General features: G+C 44.7%; 1 protein-coding gene across 1 annotated transcript in view; it reads right to left on the bottom strand.

The window, feature by feature from the left end:
• FBXO3 (F-box protein 3) overlaps positions 1 to 25,664 on the bottom strand; it is a 203,876-nt gene that overhangs the window by 160,762 nt on the left and 17,450 nt on the right. The window lies entirely within an intron of this gene.

Below are 25,664 nucleotides of genomic sequence, written 5' to 3'. Positions count from 1 at the left end.
GCCCAAATCCTAACTCAGACCCTCATCCTCCTACTCAGAACGTGGAGACATGTGATCCTCAGTTTGGACGAATTCCAAGAGACCTTCCAATTCCAAGAAGCCGTCTTTGTTTCTGTTCACACATAGCTCCCTCTCCCTCCTAGGCCTTCCCCCTTTGAAACTTCTCGCCTACACCATCAGCCTATATTTACTTCTCCTTCTTGCACAATGCATTACTGTATTATCCCAGTTAAGAGAGGCTGCAGGTTGTATCAGAAAGTTCAGAGGCTCACATGACCTGGATTGGAATTTGGCTCAGCCACTGACTAGCCAGACAAACTCAAATAAAGTACACAGCTTCTCAGCACCTCGGCCCCCTCGTTCATAAAAAATCAGGGACAATGGTATCCACTTTGCAGGGTTGTTGAGTGGATTAAATTAGACAACACAAGGAAAGAGCTTTCCTAAGTTCCAATGCCATGTAACACATACAGTATTGTCTTACCCAGCAATAATTTTGGTGCATGGATGTGATCATCTCTTTTTTTTTTTTTTTTTTTGAGATGGAGTCTCGCTCAGTCCCCCAGGCTGGAGTGCAGTGGCACAATCTCGGCTCACTGCAAGCTCCACCTCCCAGTTCATGCCATTCTCCTGCTTCAGCCTCCAGAGTAACTGGGACTACTGGCACCTGTCACCACGCCTGGCTAACTTTTTGTATTTTTTTTATAGAGATGGGATTTCACCATGTTAGCCAGGATGGTCTCTATCTCCTGACTTCGTGATCCGCCCACCTCGGCCTCCCAAAGTGCTGGGATTACAGGCGTGAGCCACCGCGCCCGGCCGGATCTGATCATCTCTTGATTAAACATGGAATTCTCCTAATATGGTTGTTTTTTTGAACTCTTCAGGGTCTGAACAGTTACAAGTGCACCGAAGTTGGGTCTTCATGAGCTGAATAAAAGGGGACTCCAGCTCTCTTCTCTTTTGTCCTTACCGTAAAGTTCTTATCAGCTGCTCTCCTGGCCCTGCCTCTGACTCTGGGCTTTGGGGCCATTACAGGCTCTCCTTTCCTTCTCCCGCTCTGAGTCCTGAAGTCCTGGTTTGCAATCTCTGTTGCCGTTCTCTGGAATGGCTGCTTCCCCACGCGCCCCTGTCTGTCAGCTCCCTCCCCCGCATGCATGTCTGTCTGCTGGGCAAGGCCCTATTCCAAGGTGACATCTCACCGGGCCTCACCCACAAGTCTCTTCCAAGCATTAGCAGCCCACCCCAGTCCAAAGATATCTTTTATAGCTGATCTCTGGCGGCACCTCCTACCTTCCAATTAGGAGCCTGTCAACACCCGGGCCATCACTCTTCCTGCAGCGGCTGACAACATACATGCCTGCCGCGGCTGCTCCGGGAGAGCCAAGCAAAATTATTTCCGTGGTGGTGGTGGCCTGAGCACAAGAGTCAGAATCTAGGTGAATCCGAATCTAGTTGTGCCTTCTGACTTTGCGAGGAGGTGATTTATTTCTCTTTGAATTGGCAGCACCAAGCATCATGCCTGGCACACAGTAGGTACTCATAAATGAACACGTGTAAATTAAATGGAAAAGGCCAAAGACACATTGCTAGCTTGCAGATTCCCTTTCTCAATGTCTAATGACATCCAGTTCATTTCTTTCTCTTACACGTGCAGATCAGAAAGTTAGCTCATAACTCATCTGTCGTGATTTTTTTCTTTCCTTTACTTCTGTGGTTGAAAAGAAATTTACCCCAGAAACGAGAGAGAGAAGATGCCTGATTCCTTTGGTCCTCCCTCTTCGATCCTCTCTAAATCTCCGGGTCATGGTAAGGCTCTCTGAAATTCAGGGCCATTTTCAGACGCTGGAGCTGATGAGGGAAGTATGACACAATTGAACATTTTCTTATCTGGCAGTATGGTCTGGTGGTTAGCATACGGTCTCTGCCAGTCGGAAGTCTGCCTTTCTATTTCTGGGGCTTAGGGGAAACCATGAAGCAACAGTCTTTGCAGCCTGCTCACTCTTGCTTTCTCTTTCTCTTGCTCCTGTAGAGTTCACATTGGACCTGCTTACCCACAGCAGTCACCAGCTCAACCAGGGAAGGAAACGCACCACCCTGCTAGCCCTGCTTCAGCCTTGGGTGAGGCTGTGAAGACTGGTGGTAAACCGATGAAAGATAATCCAAAGAAATGAAAGTGAGGGTGATGAGCAGGAGAGCGGTTTGGGGCTGAGGGTATGAAGATGCCATGATGACTGACTTAACCACATCAAACTAAACCATGTCTCCTACTACAATTCATCGGCCTGAAATTGTGAGAGGCTCTCGGGGGCGGAGATTTCGCTGGCGAAGGGGCACCCTGTGTGCCTACAAGAGGAGGTGGGAGGGAAGTTAACCTTGCGTTGTCCTCCAGGGTGCAAATCCAGACGTGGGAAAAAGAGGGAAGTTCTTTTATCTGAAGTAGAAAAAGGTCGGGGAGAGAAGGAGAAACACGCAGAATGGCAACAAATTTGATGAAATCAGAGAGGTACAAAAAGAGAAGAGTATTAAGATCAGATCTTCTGAAGGGCAGAGAACTACAATGACACACTTGCTTTATTGCTGGACCTAGGACAGTTTATACGGCGGTTCGGAAAGACCTCCTGAGGGGTTATCTGTGTCAGCCCAGCCCAGCATCTATAGAAACATGAATCTCTGAGGAATTCTGTTACGTCTGAGGCCTCAGAGTACATAGAGATTTGAACAGCCTTGAAATCGATAGGAAACTTTCAACATTTGATCAGTCGAATTATCCTACCATAACTCTACAAGTTCTTGAGCCACATCTAGAAAGAACAAGGCAAGTTAGGGAAGAATCATCATTTAACATGCCATTTCCTTCCTCATTTCTACCCAAATGATCTTTAGGGCTCAATTCCTGCTACTGTTGCTGTGTTTCGCAACCAGGAAGCTGTGAGACCTTTGGGTTATCTTTAGAGTGAGACCCTCTAGAAGGTTTTAGGCTGAGCCTTGGGCTGGGTGATCAGATGGCATTGGCCTTGGGCTGACCATTGCTTTGGAGTTGTGAGAATTTCCTCTCTGCAAAGGAGGTTCAAACACTATGTTTTCTCGGCTAATCGTACGTGCGTTACGTAGAGTGTCAGACTATGGTCAGAATATAGTGTTTTACAGGATCCCAGTGTTAATATCACAGAAAAGTACAGCTGACATTATGTGATGTAGGGTGCTTTAAAAGAAAAAAAAAAATTCCTCTGCAGGGGGCAACACTAAGAGAAGGATACTAGCTTCTTTTTTTTTTTTTTGACAGAGTCTCAGTCTGTCGCCCAGGCTGGGGTGCAGTGGCGTGATCTCCGCTTGCTGCAACCTCTGCCTCCTGGGTTCAAGCGAGTCTACTGCCTCAGCCTCCCGCATAGCTGGGATAACAGGCACCTGCCGCCATGCTGGCTAATTTTTGTATTTTTAGTAGAGACGGGGTTTATCCACATTGGCCAGGCTGGTCTCAAATTCCGGACCTCAAGTGATCTGCCTGCCTCAGCCTCCCAAAGTGCTGGGATTACAGGCATGAGCCACCATGCCCCGCCAGGATACTAGCTTTGTGACGAGAAAAATCTGGGTTTGAATTCTGTCTTGGCCCTTACTCAGGCAAGCCACTTACTCTCTCCTCCTCCACTTTTCATCTGCAAACGAGGATTACAAAACCCTCTTAAGGCTGTTGTGAGAATTTGATCAGATATACAATTAGTATAATCTCTGGCACATAGCAAGTTGTAATTTATTGCCCCTGTGTCCCAGAGTGCATGTGGAGACTTAATTTTTAAATATTAAAAACGAAGTTTTCCCTGGGTTTCCAGTCTGTTGATGTTTATGGAGAGAAAGCTTTCAGCTGACAAAGGCTATCCAAGTGACAGAGCCCATTTCAGGATGGCTACTAAGGCTAATGATGTCCTGCTCTTAAGTGGAGATCAGCAAATGTTAAACAGGGGCCCCACCTGCTCTACCAGACAGCAGCAAAGTGCTTGTCTCATTTTCTTTCCAACATGTTACCATCCTTGTGTCACAGACAAGGTAGTTTAAGCTGGGTCTAGACATGTCTGAACCAGTCTGGAAGACAATAGGACGCCCTCCCCTCCCAGACCTAATTACTTGCCGGATCAAGGAGCCTCTCAGAGAACAATGTGTCCCATGGAGAAGCAAAGTTGAAGGGGCGTTTGTTTTATTCAAGAACAACAGGAAATAGCAGAGGGAGAACAGCTCTCGGACCCCCAGTGGAGTCCTAGAGCAAGACAGCTATGATAAGAGAGGGAGTGAAAATTGAATCAAAGACTTTTCACTGAGATATCCGGGGAATAGCACGACAGAAAGCTCTGGGGCCAGCTGCTTGACTGTGAATAAAGATGATGGCACTGGTGGCTTCAGAGGATGGTGCCCTAAGGGCCAGTTTCGGTGACTTTGGTTTGGGCAGCATCACTTACCTTTGAGGTCATTCACACTTACACATTCACTCATTCATTCATTCATTCATTCATCTAACACATTTATTGAGTGGCTATTATGTGCCAGGTGGGGCATCAATACCTTTGGTGTAGAAATGAGTATCCTTGATACATGTGAATCCACAAGAAACATTCCTGGGATTTGCTCCCAAAACTGTAGAGGGGTGGGGAATGTGACGGATCTAGCACCCCATAGTGCAGGAGCCAGGGGAATCCACCAACTCCTGCCTGGTTACTACCTCTGCGACCCTGGTTTTATCTGAAGGCTTGTGTGGTTTGGGGCCTGTGGTGCTCATCTGTAAAATGAACTGGCTCGACTGCACGATCTCTCAGATCTGTATTTTATTTAAACTTCTACAGGCTGAAACTCTTAAGTCCTCATAATAAGCAATAATGAATCATGTACTAGACATTTTGAAAGCAGCATATATTACTTTGTGATCCAGCTTGACTGCTTGAATTATCAATGTCCGAAATGATCCCCATCCCTCATTCCTCCCCTTTATCCTCTCTATGGTAGGATCAGGCACGACGTTGCTTCAGCCCCTTCAGCCATGTAGATTTACAGGCCCAGAAATGTTCACTAATTTGGATTTCAAAGTGAATTTTTTCGTCTTTTAAGTAAAGGCAAATAATATTTTTTCTATTTTGTTTTTGAGACAGGGTCTCGCCCTGTCACCTAAGCTGGAGTGCAGTGGTGCGATCATAGCTCACCATACACTACAACTCCTGGCTCAAGCAATCCTCGGCCTCATCCTTCTTATTACCTGAGACTACAGATGCAAGTCATCATGCCTAAGTCATCATGCCTGGCTAATTTTTTAAAAAATCTTTCGCTTTTTTTTTTGTAGCGATGGGGCTTGCTTTATTGGCCAGGCTGGCAAAAATATTTTTTAAGTTGTGCACGAGCCAACATTGAGGACAAAAAATTAAAAATCAGCAGGCTGATTTTAACTAATGGTTACCAGTTTGCAACCTTTGATTTTCATAATTAGGTATGGATTGACTCAGGAGAAATGAGATCCAGCCATATCTGGCTCCTACCTGGCTTGAGCGGATCATCAAACTTCTCTGAGACTCAAGTCTCCTCATCTTACGATGAGATTTTAGAATTCAGTCTTCCTTCCAACTCTCGACAGTCTGTGCCTGTGTTTTAGAGCAGTAGTGTCATGTGTGTACTTGTTGGCTCGTGAATATGTCACTGCTTTTGCATTCAAGACTGGAAAGTGTGTGCATGTCCTTTTTGCTGGGAGGTAGGAGGTTCCAAAAAACGTATCATGACTTTACCTTTCCTCTTTGTATTAGAAACAACTGAGAAATAGACCAGGAAGCCAAGTGAGAATTAAACTATAATATGTGCTCTTTTGCTGGCAAAGCTAAATAATGACTGCCCTTTCAACCTGTGGTCAAAGTAGAGGTGATTACCTCCTCCTCAAGTTTAGGCCAAAGGATCTGCCTGTGGGCAGAATTTGGGCTGCACAATAGAACTTTACACTGACAGCCATACTGAGGAGCCGGCCTTCTCACATTGTGGGAGCATCACTAACAGTCAGTGCCCAGCACATTCCACCTGGGTCGTGTTCCAGGTACGCTTGCCTGGCCCAGTGACTCCTGGAAGCAGGAGATGAAAGGAAACCTGACTCTACATGCAGACAGATCACTGAGCAACAAACTTCAGAGGAAGCAGGGCTGCTGCTAGCCCACATGATGCCTCTGTAAGAATTAGAAAAGGCTGCCTCTTCCTCTGGGCAGACACTGCCACATTGGAGTGCGTGGCTTAGCAAGCAGGAAATAAATTATATTTCAGCCCAGAACTCATCTACCCTGCTGCACAACTACAGCAGCAGCTTGGGCGGGGGCTCCCATTTTATCGGCTGAGGATGGGACTGCAAGATGAGGGCCTTGAGTCATTGTCATATGTTCTGTGACTATGCTGTCCAGAATGGTAGCCACTAGCCATATGTGGCTATCGAAATCTACATTCAAACTAATTAAAATTAAATAAAACTAAAATTTCACAGCTCAGTCTTACTAGCTTACTGTAAAGTGATCAATAGGCCAGGCACGGTGGCTCACGCCTGTAATCCCAGCACTTTGGGAGGTGGAGGCGGGCGGATCACTTGAGGTCAGGAGTTCGAGACGAGCCTGGCCAACATGGTGAAACGCCGCCCTTACTAAAAATACAAAAATTAGCTGGGCATGGTGGCATGCACCTGTAATCCCAGCTACTCAGGAGGCTGAGTCAGGAGAATCTCTTGAACTCGGGAGGCAGAGGTTGCAGTGAGCCGAGATCGTACCACTGCACTCCAGTCTGGGTGACAGAGCGAGACTCTGTCTCAAAAAATAAAAATAAATAAATAAAGTGCTCAATAGCCACATGGGGCCAGTGGCTACCATACTGGACAGGCAGATGTAGAACATTTCCATCGTCACTGAAAGTTCTCCCATTGTCCTGTGGGACCACTTTCAGTTGTATTAGCCACCTCCGAGTCTTAACTAGCTTACCTTTCTCATCTCCTCCCCTGCCATCCCACATAACGGACTGCATTCTCTAGTCCTTCTCGTGCGTTCCCAATATCCCAGGTGGAATCCAATCATCATACTTTTTGCTCCTGCTGTTCCCTCTTCCTGAAATGTCATTCCTCTATCAAGAACAATCCATCCAATCAAATCCAGCTCGCTCTTCCAGGCCCAGATCACATGACAGCTCCCTAAGTTTCCTAGGTGGGCACTGTTATCTCTTGAGAGCACACCGTACATTTATCTGTCGTAGTACGTTTAGCACTGATTCTAGTCGAGTGTTAGGCTGTCTTGTGGCCCCTGCTCACTGTGTGCCTTTGAGAGCTGGTAGCTGTCTTATTCACCTCTGTGTCTCTAGGGCCAGTGTACAAAAGCCCCTCAAAGCTATACTTCTGGGAGGAAAAGTCTCTTGAACCCTATCATTAAGACCTTGCGTCAGATAAGCGTGTCATGATATTTTAATGCGATTAATAGTTTTGATAATTTAATGTTTAATAACTCAGCAATATTTTTCATCACAATGCCTTGAGCACTCTCTGCCTGTTGTTCCTCTGAGCCCTTCTAGATGAGTACAATTTTCCCCAACTCACTGCTGAGAGAACAGAGGTGCAGGGATGGGCAGTCATCCAGGGTGACTCAGCTAGGAAATGGCACAGTGACATTTGGACAGAGCTCTTCCTGACTCCAGGGCCCAGATGCTGGAATGCCTCTCATGTGAGCGAGTGGTCTATGGAAATGGTCTGGCAGACCTGCATTTGTTTAACTGAGGCAGAATGGAGGATGAAGAGCTCAAATTAGGCAGAGGGTTCGTTCGGGGCAGCTGCCCCTGCTGCACACGGATAAACCCAGAGAAGGTCAAGGCGAAATTGAGGACGGGTCTCTGGGAGGCTTTCTCAGGCTTCATTCCTCTGGACAGGGTTGGGCGGGTCAGGGGACCTTGTTTGAACTCTCCTTTTCCTCTCCTACTCTCAGTCCATCGCTTCTTGTAAAATTGGATGTTGCAGAAAGGCAAGTTTGACTCTGGCTGGGAGAGGATTGTGTATCCCCAACTTTCCCTTATGCCTCAGCTTCAGGTCAGATGCTCTGATCTCCTCTCTGTCCTTGGGGGCACCATTTCCACGGCAGGCCTAGGTGAGCTGGGAAGTTTTATGATGACATTAAAACAAATTCCTTTCTGCAAGAGGCTTTTAGCTTGAGTGTCAACTAACTCTGGACATCTTGTTACTGAAGCTCTTCTAGCCTGGGGAGACACATTTTATACTCAAAACTCATTAACGAGAACGGGAAAACTGGGGGAAGGAAGCACAAGTTATCAGGTACAGCCGGTCCACCCATGGCTCCCTCCAACCCTGGTGTAGGTTTCTGAGGAGCAACGCTGTGGGGCAACACCAGTCATTGCCAAAGCACAAGTCTCTGACCTCCCGCTAGAGTGGCCTCGGTTTTCTCTGTTTTTGGCCTTGTCTTCCTTCCTCTTCTAGTTTTCATGTTCTTGTTTCTCATTTTCTCTTACCTCTGTACATGCCTTAAATCTCCTAGTGAGTCCCCTGGGTATCGTGTGGCCCTACTGGGGGTATTCAGCTCAGAACACATCTCCATTCGGTTTTTGAACTCCAGCTCTCCACCTCTGTCCCCCTTCCCAACCCACAGTAAACATCCCTGTTCAATGTTTTGAGGTCCAGATTCTATGAATATAAAAGGGTTGAATTACGAGCCAAGATATGCACTTGAGGAAGGAAACACCTGCATTTAAGGGGCCAGGTCAATTGCCTCCTGGCAGATCACCTTTCCCTTCGGCCCTGCCCTCCCCAGATTCGGGTAACTGCACTTGTTATTCTGACCTTAGCAATTAGATTCTGAGCCCTTCTGTTCCTCGTCTGAGTTCCTCCCTGTTGGTGACATTGGTTGAGCCTAATCTCTAGGTTAGGACAGCCTGATAACCCATTGCCAACTCCTGGTGATGGTTCTGTTTTGGTTTGGCATAGTGGGACTGTTCCCCAACTCTTGTTAAGCCCTTTGCAAGACCTGAGCCTCTCCTCCTAAAACTGAGCACTATCATGGAGAAGTTAGGAGCACAGCCCCTAGTGTCGGACCGGCTATGTTTGAATCCTAGTTCTGTCCCTTGCTAGATGTGTAACCATGGACTCGTTATTTTAGCTTGCCATGCCTCTATTCTGTTTCCTGTAAAAGGTAGGAATTATAATGCCCATTTCATGGTGGTGTTGTAAGGATTCACTGAGATAAGACCAAAGAGATGGGACCTTCTCTCTTGGAACTTGACAGTTAGGTCCAAAGGAGTGTGAGTAAAACCCAGGTGCAATTTAGGCAGGTGACAATAACCAAGGAGCCCAACCTAATGCAATAGGCAGGAAGTTGTATGGGGGAATAGATGGCAACAGAGTCAGAAAGCAGAGAAGTAAGTATTAATGCAGAGAAAAGTGAGATCCATAGGCAGAAGTTCTACCTAAGGCCAGCCTCAGTGGCTCACGCCAGTAATCCCGGCACTTTGGGAGGCCACGGTGGGAGGATCAAGGTAGGTCGGGAGTTCAAGACCAGTCTAGCCAACAAGGTGAAACCGCATCTCTACTAAAAAATACAAAACTTAGCCAGGCCTGGTGGCGTGCGGCTGTACTCCCAGCTACTCAGGCGGCTGAGGCAGGAGAATCACTTGAACCCAAGAGGCAGAGGTTGCAGTGAGCCGAGATCACACCATTGCACCCCAGCTTGGGAGACAGAGCAAGACTCCGTCTCAAGAAAATGATAATTAAAATTAAAAAAAAAAAAAGAAATTCTATCTAAGAGTCCAAAGTAGCCCTCTGCCCTCTCCCATCTCCTGCAGGGCATGGCACCAGTTCCAAGTTAGGGTAATCTGGAAACTAGCCTTGAGTGAAGGGGCTGAAAAGGCTCAGGCAAGCGGGACAGGATTTGTAGCCTGCTGCTGGAGTTCTGAATAAGGACTCGAGTCCACCTTCCCAGGATTTAGAAGGGCTAGGGAGGTGTAAAGGTGCAGCACAAAGCTACAACCTGAACATAGCACCCACTCACCTCTTGGTACTCAGTGTGGTTGGCTCCTTGGCACCCTTGGGAAGCCATTCCTTCCTTACTCTTAGTCCCTGTGTTCTTGGTGGAGTTCCCACATCCAACTTCCAGAGTAGACCAAGTGACCATGCCTGGCTAATCAAAGCATGGTGCATCCCAGGCCACTGGGATTGGTTCAGAGAAGGGTCACCTTAGGTAGCTGATGTTGCTGCAGCTATCTTGCCACCGTATGGAGCCAAGACTGAAAGATGAAAGACAGCAGGGCAAGGAGGAGAGGCCCAGAAAGACCAATGACATTGTTGGAGACACAGGACAAAGATCCTAATGACATTGTTGGAGCATTTGAATCCAGCTGTGCCTGGAGCCAGCCCCTGACCCTGGAGTTTTCAGTTACATGGATCAGTAAATTCTCTATTAGCTTAAATCAGTTTGATATGAGTTGTCTATCACTGTTAACCAACAGCATCCTAACCAAAGGCTAAAGCAGCTGAAAATAGCCTAATTCCAGACCTCATGTGCTCATTGATAAAGAGTAAGTTCCTGTGGTCCCATGAAGCCATGATACCATCGGCCTCATGTCTGGATGAGGCTCAGGCTAAAGATGCCTAACATTACTGTAAATACCTGGGCAGGAGTGAGTTGGCAGAGCAATGACCAGGGATACAGAAAACCAGGTTCTTCCTGATGCCTTATATCCTGCTTTAATATTTCCATCTGCCATTGAGGAGTTCAATTGGTTGCCACCATTTTAGAGAGCATAATGGTTATACTTTACCTTCAAAAAAAATCTATCATCTATCAATCAATCAATCTATCAATCTATCTATCTATCTATCTATCTATCTATCTATCTATCTATCTATCTATCTATCTATCTATCTTGCTATCTTGCTATCTTGCTATCTTGCTATCTTGCTATCTTGCTATGGAAGAACCAAGGCAAAGAAAAGTGTAAAGATGATCCTACCAATTGTCCCAGAAGACAGCCCCTGGAACAATCATAAAAAGAATCCCGGCGGGGCGCGGTGGCTCACACCTGTAATCCCAGCACTTTGGGAGGCCGAGGTGGGCGGATCACGAGGTCAGGAGATGGAGACCATCCTGGCAAACACGGTGAAACCCCGTCTCTACTAAAAATACAAAAAAAAAAAAAATTAGCCGGGCATGGTGGCGGGCGCCTGTAGTCCCAGCTTCTCGGGAGGCTGAGGCAGGAGAATGGCGTGAACCCGGGAGGCGGCAGAGCTTGCAGTGAGCGGAGCTTGGGCCACTTGCACTGCAGCCTGGGCGACAGAGCGAGACTCCGTCTCAAAAAAAAAAAAAAAAAAAAAAAAAAAGAATCCCAAATCCTTTGAACTTTTTTGTCTATGACAAATAGCAAAAGCATCCATTGCTGTTAAATATCTGTTACTACCCCTCATTCCTTCTGTCTTACAGATGTAAAAGTTGAAGAATTAGTTGCTATCTTAGTTAAATTAGAATAGCTGCTTAAACAAGGGATCCCAAAATATGTAATGACTCCACGTACTTGAAGTTCACCTCTTGTTCCCCTAATAGTACTGGATTGGTGAACAGTTGGCAGGGCAGGGCTTGTCTTGTGTAACTGTTTAAAGATCCAGGGAGAGGGAGGCTCTGCCATCTTCAACATGTGAGGTCCTCTCGATTCCAGCCAGTTGGATGGGGAAGGAGCACGCAGGAGTAGTGCGTGGGAAACCTTTATGAGCCAGACTTGAAAGTGATGAACAAAACTTCCAATCTCGTGCAACTGGCTAGAATTCAGTTACGCACCTGTAGCTAAATGCAAGAGAGTCGGAGCCAGCTGTGGTGGCTCATACCTGTAATCCCAGCAACTCTGGAGGCTGAGGAAGGAGGATGGCTTGAGGCAGCAGTGAGCTATGACTGCACCGCTGCACTCCAGCCTAGGCAACAGAGCGAGACCTCATCTATTCAAAAAAAAAAAAAAGGAAGAGAGTCTGAGAAACGTAGTTTATCTTTGTGCCCAGGAAGGACAGGAAAATATGGATTTGGTGAGCAACTATTAGTCCCCGCTACACCATGCGGTGTTTCCTTTCTGAATTTGAATGGCACTTTGAGCTTGCAATTTTTTTAGTCTCTTCTGTGTCTTTGCAATGCCCAACAGATTTGAGAGTATAATCCTCACCCTAGAGAAGTGAATCATTTCCTTCTTATATCTTTAGGAGGATACTCAATACATATTTATTAAATGGATAAGTGAATTCATAAGGTAAAAACAAATAGAGCCTGTTAAAATATGTTGTTTATTAGATCACTCTTTAGCCTTAGAAAACTTTCTTAGAATGTTTGTATGACTAGCCATCTTCTTTTACCATTTTTGTTTTATAAATACATAAATATCATAGAAAGGAAAATTTCAGGAAGTAGAAACATATACCGTTTTTTCGCACTAAACTCAGCTATTATCAAGTACCTGTTAACATTTGCATTCCTTTGTATGCTTAAAAAAAAAAATACTCTCTTTATCTCTTGGTGCCTCCAGAATGCAAAAATCCCTGAGCTCTCAACTTACGAATCTCCTATAAGGCTGCTGGAACTTGGATGTTAAAAGTCCTCAAGAGGGCTTTTCAATAGTATGACTTCCTCCTGCAACATTGGCACCTCACTTCTCACTTAAAAACATTTGCTTATGTGCTTTTCAAAATGCTTTTATAGCCAGGGTTTGATTCAGTCCTTACAAGTCTGTGAAGGTGGCATGAGGTCATCATCACCCCTCGGACCGAGAAGGGTTCATACACGAAAGTGAGCTCAGAGCTAGAACTAACACCCGGTCCCTCTGCCTGCCATGTAAACCATCTCCCAGAGGAGTGCTGTGTTAATGACTTCAGATTGGCTCCCTCCTCACCCCTTACTCCTGTTTTCTATCCCAGGTCAGAAAAAGGCAAAAAAAAAAAAAAAAAAAAAAAAAAAAAGACAAAAGAGCAAGATCAAGGTATACCTCTTTACCTCTAATTAACACAGAGCCACTATCCAACCCCAGAAGTGGTCCCGCACCAGTAGATGAGTCATTTGTCCACTCAACTTTCTGCCGACCTTATTTATCAACAAGAAATTTGCACAGGTTCTCTTTGTTAGTTAAGAGGCTTTCTACTACTACAGGCTGTCTCCTACGGGGCGTAGACCCCTTTCCCTCCTAGCCTTTAGAATTGTATTTTGAATATAGCAGACCAGAATTTTGATTAGATTTGTTTTTTCAATTATATGGTGGTTCCCTCACTTTTATAAGCACAGTAGAAGTCGCTATTGGCACCAAGTCACTAGGGGCTTAAAGACAGAAACCGGGTTGATTTCCACATAATGATCCAAATAAAAAAGGCTGAGGAATGCATCCTGAACCACTAAGTCCACTGCAGTTTATGTAAGTGGTTTATGTTGAGATGTGGCCATAGCACATTTCCCTGATTTCTGAGCATAAAAATAAAGCATTTTCCTGTGGATTATTTCTAACCTGCGCATTTTTTTCCAAAGCCAGGTTTGCCTTGACCCCAGGGTGAACATTTAGAGAGCAATACTTCTCAGTCGCGGTTCCCATGATGTTATCAATTCCATTGTAGGGCCAATAATTAATTATAACAGTAAGAAAGACATGATTCAACCAGGCCTCCCTTCCTGCCCTTAAATCCACAAAACTCCCTGCCACCTGGGCGGTTGTTGATGTGTGTTTCTGTGTGTGTGTGTGTACATGTGAGTGCACATGTGTACTTAAAAAAAAACAATTAAAATTATGTGTAAAATATACAAATGAAAAACTTTGAAAAAGAAAATATCAGAGTAACTAAAGTAGCTGTAGAAGAGTGGTGACGTTAGTGGATGATGGGTCTTTTACTCTCTTTTTCTAAAATAACTCTATTGTAGTGTTAGTACTTAAATAACTAAAATTCATACTATTAATTTTACATTAATTCAACATAAAAATTCTAAGTACTTTACTGTTCCTCTAATGTTTATGATGTACCTGCTACATGCCAGGCATTGTCTGGGTGCTAGGGATACAGGATGAATAAGACACAGTTCCTTCTCCCATAGGGCTTCTACTCAAATAGGAGAGACAGACCATAAACAAGTAATTATACAGGTTTATTAATTCATATGTGATATGGTTTGGATCTGTGTCCCCACCCAAATCTCATGTCAAATTGTAATCCCCAATGCTGGAGGTGGGGCCTGGTGGGAGGTGATTGGATTATGGGGGGGATTTCTCATGGCTTAACACCATCTACCTCGGTGCTATCGTGGCAATAGTGAGTTCTTGTGAGAACTCCGCCCTCTCTCTCTTGCTGCTGCTCTGGCCACGTAAGACAAGCCTGCTTCCCCCTCGCCTTCCACCATGATTGTAAGTTTCCTGAGGCCTCCCCAGAAGCCAAGCGGAGGCCAGCATCATGCTTCCTGTACAGCCTGTGGAACTGTGGGCCAATTTAAGCCTCTGTTCCTTATAAATTACCCAGTCTCCAGGATTTCTTTATAGCAACGTGAGAACAGACTAATACCCTGCATACAACAAATATTTATGGAGCACATACTATGGTCCTGAATATGTTTATATGCTTTGATCAGCAGTGAATGAGGCGAGCAAAGACCTTTGCCTTCATGGAGCTTATGGTCTAATGGATATAGATCATGATTTGTTTCCAATCATAATGACTATAGTGAAGAGAAAGTGCTAGCGGGGGACCTGACCTAGCCTAAAAAGCCCGGGAAGGCCTCTCCAAGGAAGCAACATGATTTTAAGTGCCTCAGTAAAATAGGGCTTTGTTTTGCCATCCAGGACAGAGGGGGCCACCCTGGATGTGGCAGGAGTTAATTCTGGTGGACATTGAAGTCTGTCTCTCAGTTTCATCTGCCGCAGAGTGTAGCCTGGCGCAACAGCTGCCCCAGGCAACGTGTGGCCTCCAGGCCTTGGGCTAGCTGTGTGTAAGGGGATTTGGAACCAAGTTTCCATTAGCAGTCCCTGTCCATTTTTGCTGCCGTGCACTGTTTCTGGTAAGTCCTGATATAGAAACCAGCAAGGCCATCCTTCCCTCGCAGCACAGACAGTAACTAATGGGCCTTTCTTCTGCAGACGCGAAAACTGGAGCAGGGAAGACAAATCCAGCCTGAGCCAAGAGGCCTCCGCATCGCTGGTCAGGAAGAAGCAACTGCTAGATTTCTGGTTTGCCCCTCAGACCGTGGAGCTCTGGGTCACCAGCCTGAACCGCTTAATGCACATCACGCCTGGGTCTAGTTGGAAATGGCTGAAGGCACTTAAATGGAACTCCCAACCTTTGTCCTCAGCTTCCGAAACCACAGGTAAGTATTTAGGTCTGTGTTGTATCGATCATGCCTCCCACTGGCATCAGGAAAAATGCTGTGAAGCAAGTCAACTTTCTAGTGACAAGGGAAGTCATTCTCCTAATCCGCTCTCACTGGACAATCAGGTTGACAAAAACCATTAAGTTTTCCGAGATTAGAAATTCACTGTCAGAGGGAGCCGTGTATAGAGTTTTCCACTCCATTACACCCAGGACAATAACCAGAGGCCAAGTGACAGGAAAAGGCTGGGGCTTTTTAAAGTTTCCTGTGTCCTTGGATAGAGAAAAATAAATTCACAAAGCGTCTCCTTTTTGTAGGATGTGGGATTATATATAATCTCATTAATCAACGCAACAAGCTATGAGGAGAGGTCTATTTATTGCATTTGACAGAAGAAGCCGCCGAGGTTCTGCAGGAATAGGTATGCTATCTAAGATCACCCAGTTAGTTAGTGTTGGATGGGGCTGAGAATCAGAGTCAGAAGACTGGAGGGGTCTAGAGACTAAACGACCTGCTTTCTTCTAGGCAGAATAGCACTTTAGCCATCCTTGAACCCACTTCCCCCGGAAAGACCCCACAGTTCTGTAGCAAGTGGAAGTGGGCTCGCTCAGGGGTTAAGATTGCAGGCTGTGGTGCCTGGCGGATTCATATCCACACCCCAACTCTGCCTCCCACCGCGTGCCTTGAGGCAAGTTCTTTCCCCTCTCCAAGCTTCCTTCTCCTCCTCTTATTCGAAAGAAGATAATAACCTAAAACACTACCCCATAAGGGTTCTAAGGATTAAATGAGATCACACATGTAAAGCATTTATCATATTGACCGGCACATGGCAATTACTTTGAAAAACAGAAGACAGTCAGCAATAGGAAGTGGTTTCTTACTTATATCTTTACTATAAATTTATATAAACACATTTTAAAGTTTGGAAAACAGAAAAAAAGAAAAATTCACCTATATTCATAACAACTATTACCACTACAGTATATTCCTTCCAGTACTTTTTTCCAACGAATCTATTTTTTCCTACAGATATAATATTTTTCTGTAGTATTACATTCCATTCTTTTTCACTTAAAATTATATTAAAATCATTTATTCATATTTCTGTAATCTTTCTTTTCATAACTGTACTGTATCTTATCATCCGAACATAACCATAATTTTCTTATCCATCCCTCTATTGCCTGACATTTGTTTTCAATGTCCCTTATTATAAATAATACTGGCTCAAGCCTGTAATCCCAGCACTTTGGGAGGCCCAGGCGGGTGGATCACCTGAGGTCAGGAGTTCGAGACCAGCCTGGCCAACATGATGAAACCCCATCTCTACTAAAAATACAAAATTAGCTGGGCGTGGTGGCAGGTGTCTGTAATCCCAGCTACTCGGGAGGCTGAGGCAGAAGAATCACTTGAATCCAGGAGGTGGAGGTTGCAGTGAGCCGAGATCATGCCATTGCACTCCAGCCTGGGCAACAAGAGTGTAACTCCATCTCGAAATAAATAAATAAATAAATAAATACAATTAATAATAATAATAAAATAAAAATAAATAAAGTGCTGGGATTACAGGCATGAACCACCACATCCAGCCTAAAATCTGGCAAAACCAACTGTTGGTAAGAATGTGAAGCAATAGGAACTTTCGTTCACTGCCAATGGGAAGGCAGAGGGGCACAGCCGCTTTGAAGAGCTGACATTATCTACTATTAAAACTGTTAGAAATGCCTATCCTATGACACAGTAATACCAACTCAAAAGCATATATTCTAAATCAAGCATTAGAAAACTTTTCCTGTAAAAGATTAAAAAGTCAGAATTTTAGGCTTTGCAGGCTATGTGGTCTCTGCTGCAACTACTCAGCTCTGCTGAGCAAGAAAGTGGCCACAGACCATGCAGAAAGAAACCGGCGTGGCTGTGTGCACTAAAAGTTTAATTATGGACACCAAAATTTGAGATTTTTTATTTTTATTGTTATTTTGAGACAGGGTCTTGCTCTGTCATCCAGGCTGGGGTGCAGTGGCGCAAGCACGGCTTACTGTAGCCTTGACCTCCTAGCCTCAAGTGATCCTCCCACCTCAGCCTCCTGAGTAGCTGGAACTACAGGCACACACCACCACATGCAGCTACTTTTTAAAAACATTTTTTTTGGAGAGATGGGAGTCTCACTATGTTGCCCACGCTAGTTTCGAACTCTTAGACTAAAGTGATCCTCCCCTCTCAGCCTCCCAAAGTGCTGGGATTAGAGGTGTGAACCACTGCACCCAGCCCTGAATTTTATATAATTAATTTCATATAATGTATCTTCTTTGGATTTTTCCAACCATTAAAAAATGTAAAAATCATGCTTAGTGCACAGACTGTACAAAAGAGGTAGTGGGCCCATTCTGGGTTATGGGAGGTAGTTTGGCAACCCCTGCTCTGTAATATTACTCAAGGGGTGGTCCAGGGATTGGTAGCTCAGTAACAATTTGTTAGAAATGAAAACTTAAGGGCCCCACCCTAGACTGACTCAATCAGGATCACTAGGAAAAAACAAACAAACAGGAATCTCTATCTTTGCAAGCTCACCAGCTATTTTTATGCACACTGAAGTTTGAGAATTACAGATGTGGTTCTCAAACAGAGACATATGTGCAAAAGCCTGTATGTACAAGAATGTTCATAGCAGCATTATTGGTAATAAACCCAGACTGAAAACAACCCAAATGTCCAGGAACAGCAAAATGTCTAAAAGCAGTAAAATAGGTAAACTAAATAATATTCAGTAATGAAAATACATAAAGTAGGCTTTATGCTCATATTATGATAATATGGATAAACCTTTTAAATGTTTATATGGATAAACCTTTTAAAGAATGTTGAGCCCAAAAAAAAATCCATTCAGGAGGCTGAGGCAGGAGGATCACTTGAGGCCAGAAGTCCAAGTCCAGCCTAGGGCAACATAGCAAGACCCCATCTCTACAAAAAATTTTAAAAATAGCTAGATATGGTGGCACACACCTGGAGTCCCAATTCCTCAGGAGACTGAGGTGGGAAGATCACTTGAGCCCAGGATTTCGAGGTTGCAGGGAGCTATGTTCACACTACCGCACTCCAGCTTGGGCAACAGAGCAAGATCCTATCTCTTAAAAAAATCAATAAACAAATAAATCCAGACACAAAAGAATATGAACTCTATGATTCTATACAACAATATACAGTTCAAAAATAGACAAACTATTGTTTTGAGGTGAGCACTTAAATGGCAAAACGGTCAAATGAGGCAAGGAAGTTATACTTAAAATCAGGATTGTGATCTTTGGGAGGAAAAGGGGTGTTGTGTTTAAATGGGCACATAGGAAGCTTCTAGTGAGGTGACAATGTCCTATTTCTTGACCCGGGTGACTATAGCATCTGTATTCACTTTATGATAATTTGTTAAAGTGTACATTTATGTTTTATGCACTTTTCTCTATGTGTGATTTTTTTCACAATAAAAAATTAAAAGGAAAAATAACTGCGAGGAGTGGCAACTTTCTGAGCTAGCCTTGTGTATAGAACCTGCCAGATCCACTTCACACCTTGACTTCCTGCTTGGCCGATTCCCTGTAGCCCACCCAACTGCAAGTTGCAAATTTATAGGCCAACTGAGCCCAGATGGTTTCCTGCGATAGCTGCTAGGGGCATAATAATGAATACACGTCTCCCCGCATGTTCCCGAATGCGTTTTGGCAGGATTTTTCCTGCAGGCAGTAAAACCTTGTTACAAAGTCTCCCTCTGTCTCAGGGGCTTGGCCACATTGCAGTTGAGCCACACTGCCTCCTGTTCCAGGCAGCCATCATCCTTGCTCCACATAGCATCCTTGAGAGCTGGCTTTTTCTCCATTGTCCTGTGAAGCTGTTTGATTGATTGTTACTAATAATCATTGCATTTCAGAAACTCAGATTTCTGTCCTCACAGCTGGAACTTTCTCTTCACACTAATTAGAAAACCATCCTCTGGGAAATGGGGCATCTTTATTGAGTCAATCTTTGGCAATGACTAAGTCAACTGGCAAGATGAAGTTTACAGCAGGGAGATGAAGGCACTAAAACTCTTCCAGTACACTGGTCCCAGGCCTGAGTCCAATAAGCCAGGCTGACCGGACAGATATCCAGACGCCCTCATCTAGAGAAACTAAGGGTTGCATTACAGAAGGGCTAACTAGAGGTTGGAGTCAACCCAGGGGTCAAAGAGCCATCTCAGCTAATGATCCCCCAATTTTCTTCCCCTTCTTCCTAATTTACTGTACCTCTGGGGTATCAGCTACATAATTAAGACCACATTTCCCAGACTCCCTTGCGGTTAATTCCGTCATGTGACTAAATCCTCATTAATAAGAACGCAAGCAGAGGTGGTATCTGGAACTTCTAGGAAAGGTCCATGGCCTTCTCCTTTCCCTTCTGTGTTGTTGCTTGGAAGCTTTAGCAGCCATTTGAACAATGAGGTGATGTTTGAAAATGGCATCTACACCGATGAATAGCAAAGCATCATGCAAGCCCTGGACTAATTTTTGGCCTTTTTTTTTTTTTTCAAGACAGGGTCTCACTCTGTCACCAAGGCTGAGTGCAGTGGCACGATCTTGGCTCACTGCAACCTCGACTTCCTAGCTTCAAGCAATCCTCCCACCTTGGCCTCCCAAGGAACTGGGACTACAGGCGTGCACCACCATGCCCAAATAATTTTTTATTTTTTGTAGAGACAAGGTCTCACTATGTTGCCCAGGCTGGACTCAAGCAATCCTCCTGCCTCAGCCTCCCAAAGGGCTGGGATTACAGGCATGAACCATGGCACCTGGCCTTAATTTCCTGGCTTTTGTAAAAAAAAAAAAAAAGAAAAGAAAAGAAAAGAAAGAAACTTCTATCTTGTCTAAAACACTGCTTTGGCGGAGTTTCTGTCACTTGTATTTGAATCCAATCTTAATTGGTACAACAGCTTTTTTCAATGGTAAAGAAGTAGAAACAACCTCAGTGGCCCACAAGAAAGGACTGGCTAAATTCGTTCACTCATTTGCTTACTCCTTTATCGCATTTCTAGTGAGTGCCCACCACATGCTCAGCTTTGATCTAGGCTCTGAGCTATTGAGGATTTAGTGGTAAAAAAGGTGTTGTCTCTAACCTGACGAACTTCGTTAAAAGAGGAGGCAGAAGGCATAAGTAAATGCACAATACAATGATGTGTAATTAGTGGAACCATAGAGGCTAAGTAGTTAAAAAAATATAGGAAAGGATAGGAAAGATAGGAAAAATGGTGACACATTGCTAAAAAGCGGATAAAGATCATGCACACTGAGTTCAATTTGTGAAACAGCATATATATTTGCATGGAGAAAAAAACTAAACTGATATATGCTTTGTCTGAACACCTTGAACAGCAGTGTTATTTAGTAGGTAAACAATAAATGATTAATGAATGAATCTATTTCAGGATCAAGGGATTCTGTTTTTTCTAGGTATTTTTCTGTACTTTTCAAATGCCCCCCAATAAGTATGTATTACTTTTGTAATAAGGAAAAAATATCACCATTAAGAAACTGTGAATTAGGGAGTTAAGGATCAAGACGGTGTGTACAGCAGCGATTTTTGTTAGAATGCAAACTAAGCTGTGCTAGACTTAGTCTCAAAAAGAAATACAAGTCTGAGGTCTGAGTTTGGCCTCTCCCTAAGGGGCGGGGGCTGTGGCTCTCCACCCCATGCACGGTCTGGAAGCAGGCAAGAAAGTTTGCCCTGGGCTTTGTTCTACATTTTAGTGGAGCAGGGCCCACTGCAGCCAAGTTATTAAGCGCTAGGTCTATCACTTCTCTTCCCGTGGCTCCTCTCCGCTGGGCCTCCTGCCCTACCATCAAGGCAGCTGTTGTTGTTTTGTAGAGGCTAATTAACTCCACACTGCATGAAGCCAGACGCTAATTGGCCCAGTCACTTAATCAACTTTAATGTCTCTCTTCTGGTGGACACGGCTGCTGCTTTTTGTTCCCCTGATCATCAACAAACGCGGTTGCAGGGGAATGGCAGCAACAGCCTCTGGTGGTGACAGCCTCAGCCTGTCACCTACCACAGGAAATACTGAGGCTCGTTTTGACACCTCAGCTCAGTGGACAGGCCCTCAAGTTCATGATCACCGAAGCATCTTGAGACTTGAGCTTATTGCTTCTCTTCCAAACACTGCATGATGATATGAGTCATCAGATGGTTGGTTTCTCAAGAGAATTGGCCTCATCTCTGTCTGTTGCTGACACATAGTTAAGGCTATAACATCTAACTTATACAGCTACCTTTTGCTGAGTGGTTTTTTTTTTTTTTTTTCTGTAGCACTGTGTTGGAGCCTTTCCAACGGAATATGAACACAACAATTGCACAGAGTAGGTAAGCAATACAGATTTTTAACCGAATGAGGAAGAGTGATGTTTATCACTCTTATCCCATTTGTCAAATGAGGACACTGAGGCAACAATAGTGTTTACATCTGTAATTGAAATGATGTACATATTCCTATAAGATTAGGACCAGGAAGTATTCTAATCCACCCCCCACTTGTTTTTTGTTTTTTGGTTTTTTTTTTAGAAATGGAAGCTTTCCAAAAGAAAAATGACTTTCCTAAGGACACAGAGTATGACAAACAGAATATAGTTACCCTTCCCAAAGACGTTTACCTGCTAATCCCTAGAAGCTATACATTTGTTACCTTAGATGGCAAAACAACCTTGCTGGTGTGACTAAATTAGGATCTGGAGATGGGAAGCTTCTCCTGGAGTATTTAGTTGGGTCCAATGTAATCACAAGGGTCCCTATAAGAGGGAGACGGAAGTCTATGAGTAGAGAGAGCTATAAGAACAGAAGCGATGTCAGATAGGAGAGAAGAAGCTGCTGGCATTAAAGATGAAAAGATGGGCCACAAGCCAAGGAATGCAAGAAACCTCTGGAAAATGCAAGCTGGAAAACAGGAGGAGATAGATATTCCCCTGAAGTCTTCAGAAGAAATGTAGTGCTGCCAACACCTTAATTTTAGACTTCTGACCTCCAGAACTATAAGAGAATAAAACTGTAATGTTTTAAGCCACAAAGTTTATGGTAATTTGTTACAACAGCCATGGCAAATGAATACTGATTTTGTTACTGCAGCAATACAAAACTGTTACACACTGCAAGTGGAAGATTTAAACAGCTTGACATTTAGGCCTCAGGATGTGAAAACCCTTTTTGACTGAATTGATGAGATTTTTCCATACCTAATCAGTCTATGGTGATTTTGAATTCTAGCTTCCCATGAAGATGAAGATAACTGTGCAGGTGGAACTGTTGGCCTGCCTTCTCACCGCCGACGTTTCCTCTGTCTCCTTCCTAGTCTATTCTATACTTCCTGCCCTTTTACTTCCTCTTTCTTCCTCAAGAATCTAAAACCCAACCTTGCCAGGCACAGGGGCTCACATCTGTAATCCTAGCACTTTGGGAGGCCAAGACGGGTGGATGACCTGAGCCCAGGAGTTCAAAACCATCCTAGGCAACTTGGCAAAACCCTGTCTCTACAAAAAAATACAAAAAATAAGCCAGGTGTGGTGGCATATACCTGTAGTCTCAGTCACTCAGGAGGCTGAGTTGGGAGGATCACCTGAGCCTGGGGAAGTTGAAGTTATAGTAAGCTGTGATTGTATCACTGCACTCCAGCCTGGGCAACAGGAGTGAGACCCTGTCTCAATAAATAAATAAATCCAGCCTCACAATAGAGCTCATCTGGGGGAAACCATGGTTCTGTGTCAATCTGAAGGTCAGCTTTAACTGGGGCAGAAAGAGTCACAGAACTTGTGGGAGGTTGGTGTTTGGGAGATGTTAGACAGAACACTTAAACTCTTGTGTTTGAATTCTACCTAACCCACCTGCTTCCAGCGTGCCTCCATTTCATCCTCCATCTGAAGGGTTGTTGTAAGAATGCAATGAAATTACCCATGTCGGGCCGGGTGCGGTGGCTCTTGCCTGTAATCCCAGCACTTTGGGAGGCCGAGGCGGGCAGATCATCTAAGGTCAGGAATTCGAGACCAGCCTGGCCAACATGGTGAAACCCCATCTCTACCAAAAATACAAAAAATTAGCTGGGCGTCGTGGTGGGCGCTTGTAATCCTAGCTACCTGGGAGGCTGAGGCAGGAGAATCACTTGAACCTGGGAAGTGGAGGTTGCAGTGAACTGAGATCATGCCACTGCACTCCAACCTGGGCAACAGAGTAAGACTCTGTCACCAAAAAACAAAAAAAGGGAAGAAAGAACCCATGTCATGCTTAGCATAATACCTGGCAATGATAAATGCTCAACAGATGTTGGTGATAATGACACTGACTCAAACTGAGCTCCTGGTTCTCAGGAGCCTGGGTTTACTCCTCAGAAGCCTGGGTTTACTCCTCAGAGGCTTGAGATCTGGAGCAGTGGTTCTCAAACTATAGCATGCACCAGGTTCCTCTGAAAGGGACTGAGCCCCTCTTCCAGAGTTTGATTCAGTAGGTCTAGGGTGGGGCCAACATCCGTCCCAGGCAATGGGGATTCAGTGGCACCAGGGACTACACTTTGAGAACCACTGATTTAGAGCTGAGAGTCAAGGATGGTGCCTTCACTATTGTTCCCCAGTGCCCAGCACAGTGTCTGACATATCATAGGCATTCAACAAATATTTGTAGAACGAATACATTTTTTTCCACTGTCTCCCTGAGGCTTTAAATGTCTGGGAAGCTGCCGTTCTCCATAAAATAATTCCTTTCTCTATCTTTTTTATCGCCATCGTATTTACTACAACTTGGTGCCGACAATCTCCTCTTCATAGACTCCCTGTTTTCCCCTTGAATACCCTCCATTTCCCCAGCGAGTGTCTCTCCCTGGATCTCAACCTTTTCCATTAACTCCATGCACTGCACAGCCTGTTCCAGGACATCAAACTTTAATTTAAACAGAAAATAATCAATAAGCTTAGCAAATTGCCCATGGCAACCTCTGCTGAGTGAATCAAAGAGTTTTATAGGTAATTTAAAGGGTGTCTTCACTCATCCCTCGAGGTAAAGCTTAGCACATTGACAAGAGCCCTTTTCCGCCCTGGCTCAGGAAGCTCTGGAAGGAAATGAAAGAGAAAGGACTTAGGTCCTGGGGTTGGGGGAGGCTGGGCCGGGAAGGAAAGATCTGTCTTTTAGGATTAAAAGCTTCTAAGAAAAAAAACACTGACATTAGATATTGAACCCTATATGAGTTGGGGAGTTTTGGATTGCAGAAAACAGAAATGGACTCTGGATAACTTTAGAAAACAAAAATAATGCCAGTTTATAGGGTGTAATTGAAGAAAAAAGCCAAATAGCTGGGTCGTATATTAGCAACCAGGGCTGCTTTCTGATAGGTGCTGTTTAGGGATGTGTCTGTGCTGCTTTCTGTCTTTGCGTCTTCTGATTCAAGATTCGTATTTCAAGCCAACATCTGAGCAGCCTCACTGGGTTCCAGTCATGGCCTTCCCTTGGCCCTCGGGGAGAAGTGCCCGATGGAAAGTCTCACCAAGAATGTAAGTGGGAAGAGAGGAATAGCAAGGTGGGGAGTTACTGAGGAAGGGAGTGGTGAAGCAGGACTGGCAAACACATGTTTCTACTAAGGAACACTTCTGATATTAAGAGTTGTTTGTTTGTTTGTTTTCCAAACGAGAGCAGCCAATCCGGCAGTACATATGAGTATTTATGAGATCCTGGGGTCCATGCAGGACTTTGAAGGACCATCAAGCACGTAGCCTGTTTATGTGCCCAAGCCAGGGAGCTATTGTTTTCCAAGAATATCCCCAGGCTCCTCTGAGAAGATTGTTCAACTTCTAACTCCTTACAAACAAGGCATTCTTCTCTCTATCCAGGGTGACATGAGAAATATTTAATGACTGGCATGTCATAGGCATAGACTAATCAAAAGAACAGCTGTAAAGAGCACAGAAGGCCAAACTGGTCCATGCCACTGACCATCAGTCTAGTGTCTCCTGAACCCAAGTAGGGCATTGAAAGCCCATTCCTGCCGGGCACGGTGGCTCACGCCTGTAATCCCAGCACTTTGGGAGGCCGATACGGGCAGATCACGAGGTCAGGAGATCGAGACCATCCTGGCTAACACGGTGAAACCCCATCTCTACTAAAAATACAAAAAATTAGCTGGGTGCAGTGGCGGGTGTCTGTAGTCCCAGCTACTCAGGAGGCTGAGGCAGGAGAATGGCGTGAACCCGGGAGGCGGAGCTAGCAGTGAGCTGAGATTGCACCACTGCACTCCAGTTTGGGTGACAGAGCAAGACTCTGTCTCAA

The sequence above is a fragment of the Macaca thibetana genome, chromosome 14 (genome assembly GCF_024542745.1).
Source record: "Macaca thibetana thibetana isolate TM-01 chromosome 14, ASM2454274v1, whole genome shotgun sequence".
NCBI lineage: Eukaryota > Metazoa > Chordata > Mammalia > Primates > Cercopithecidae > Macaca > Macaca thibetana.
The sequence above is the reverse complement of the archived record's forward strand: the minus strand, read 5'-3'. Positions and strand labels throughout refer to the sequence as shown.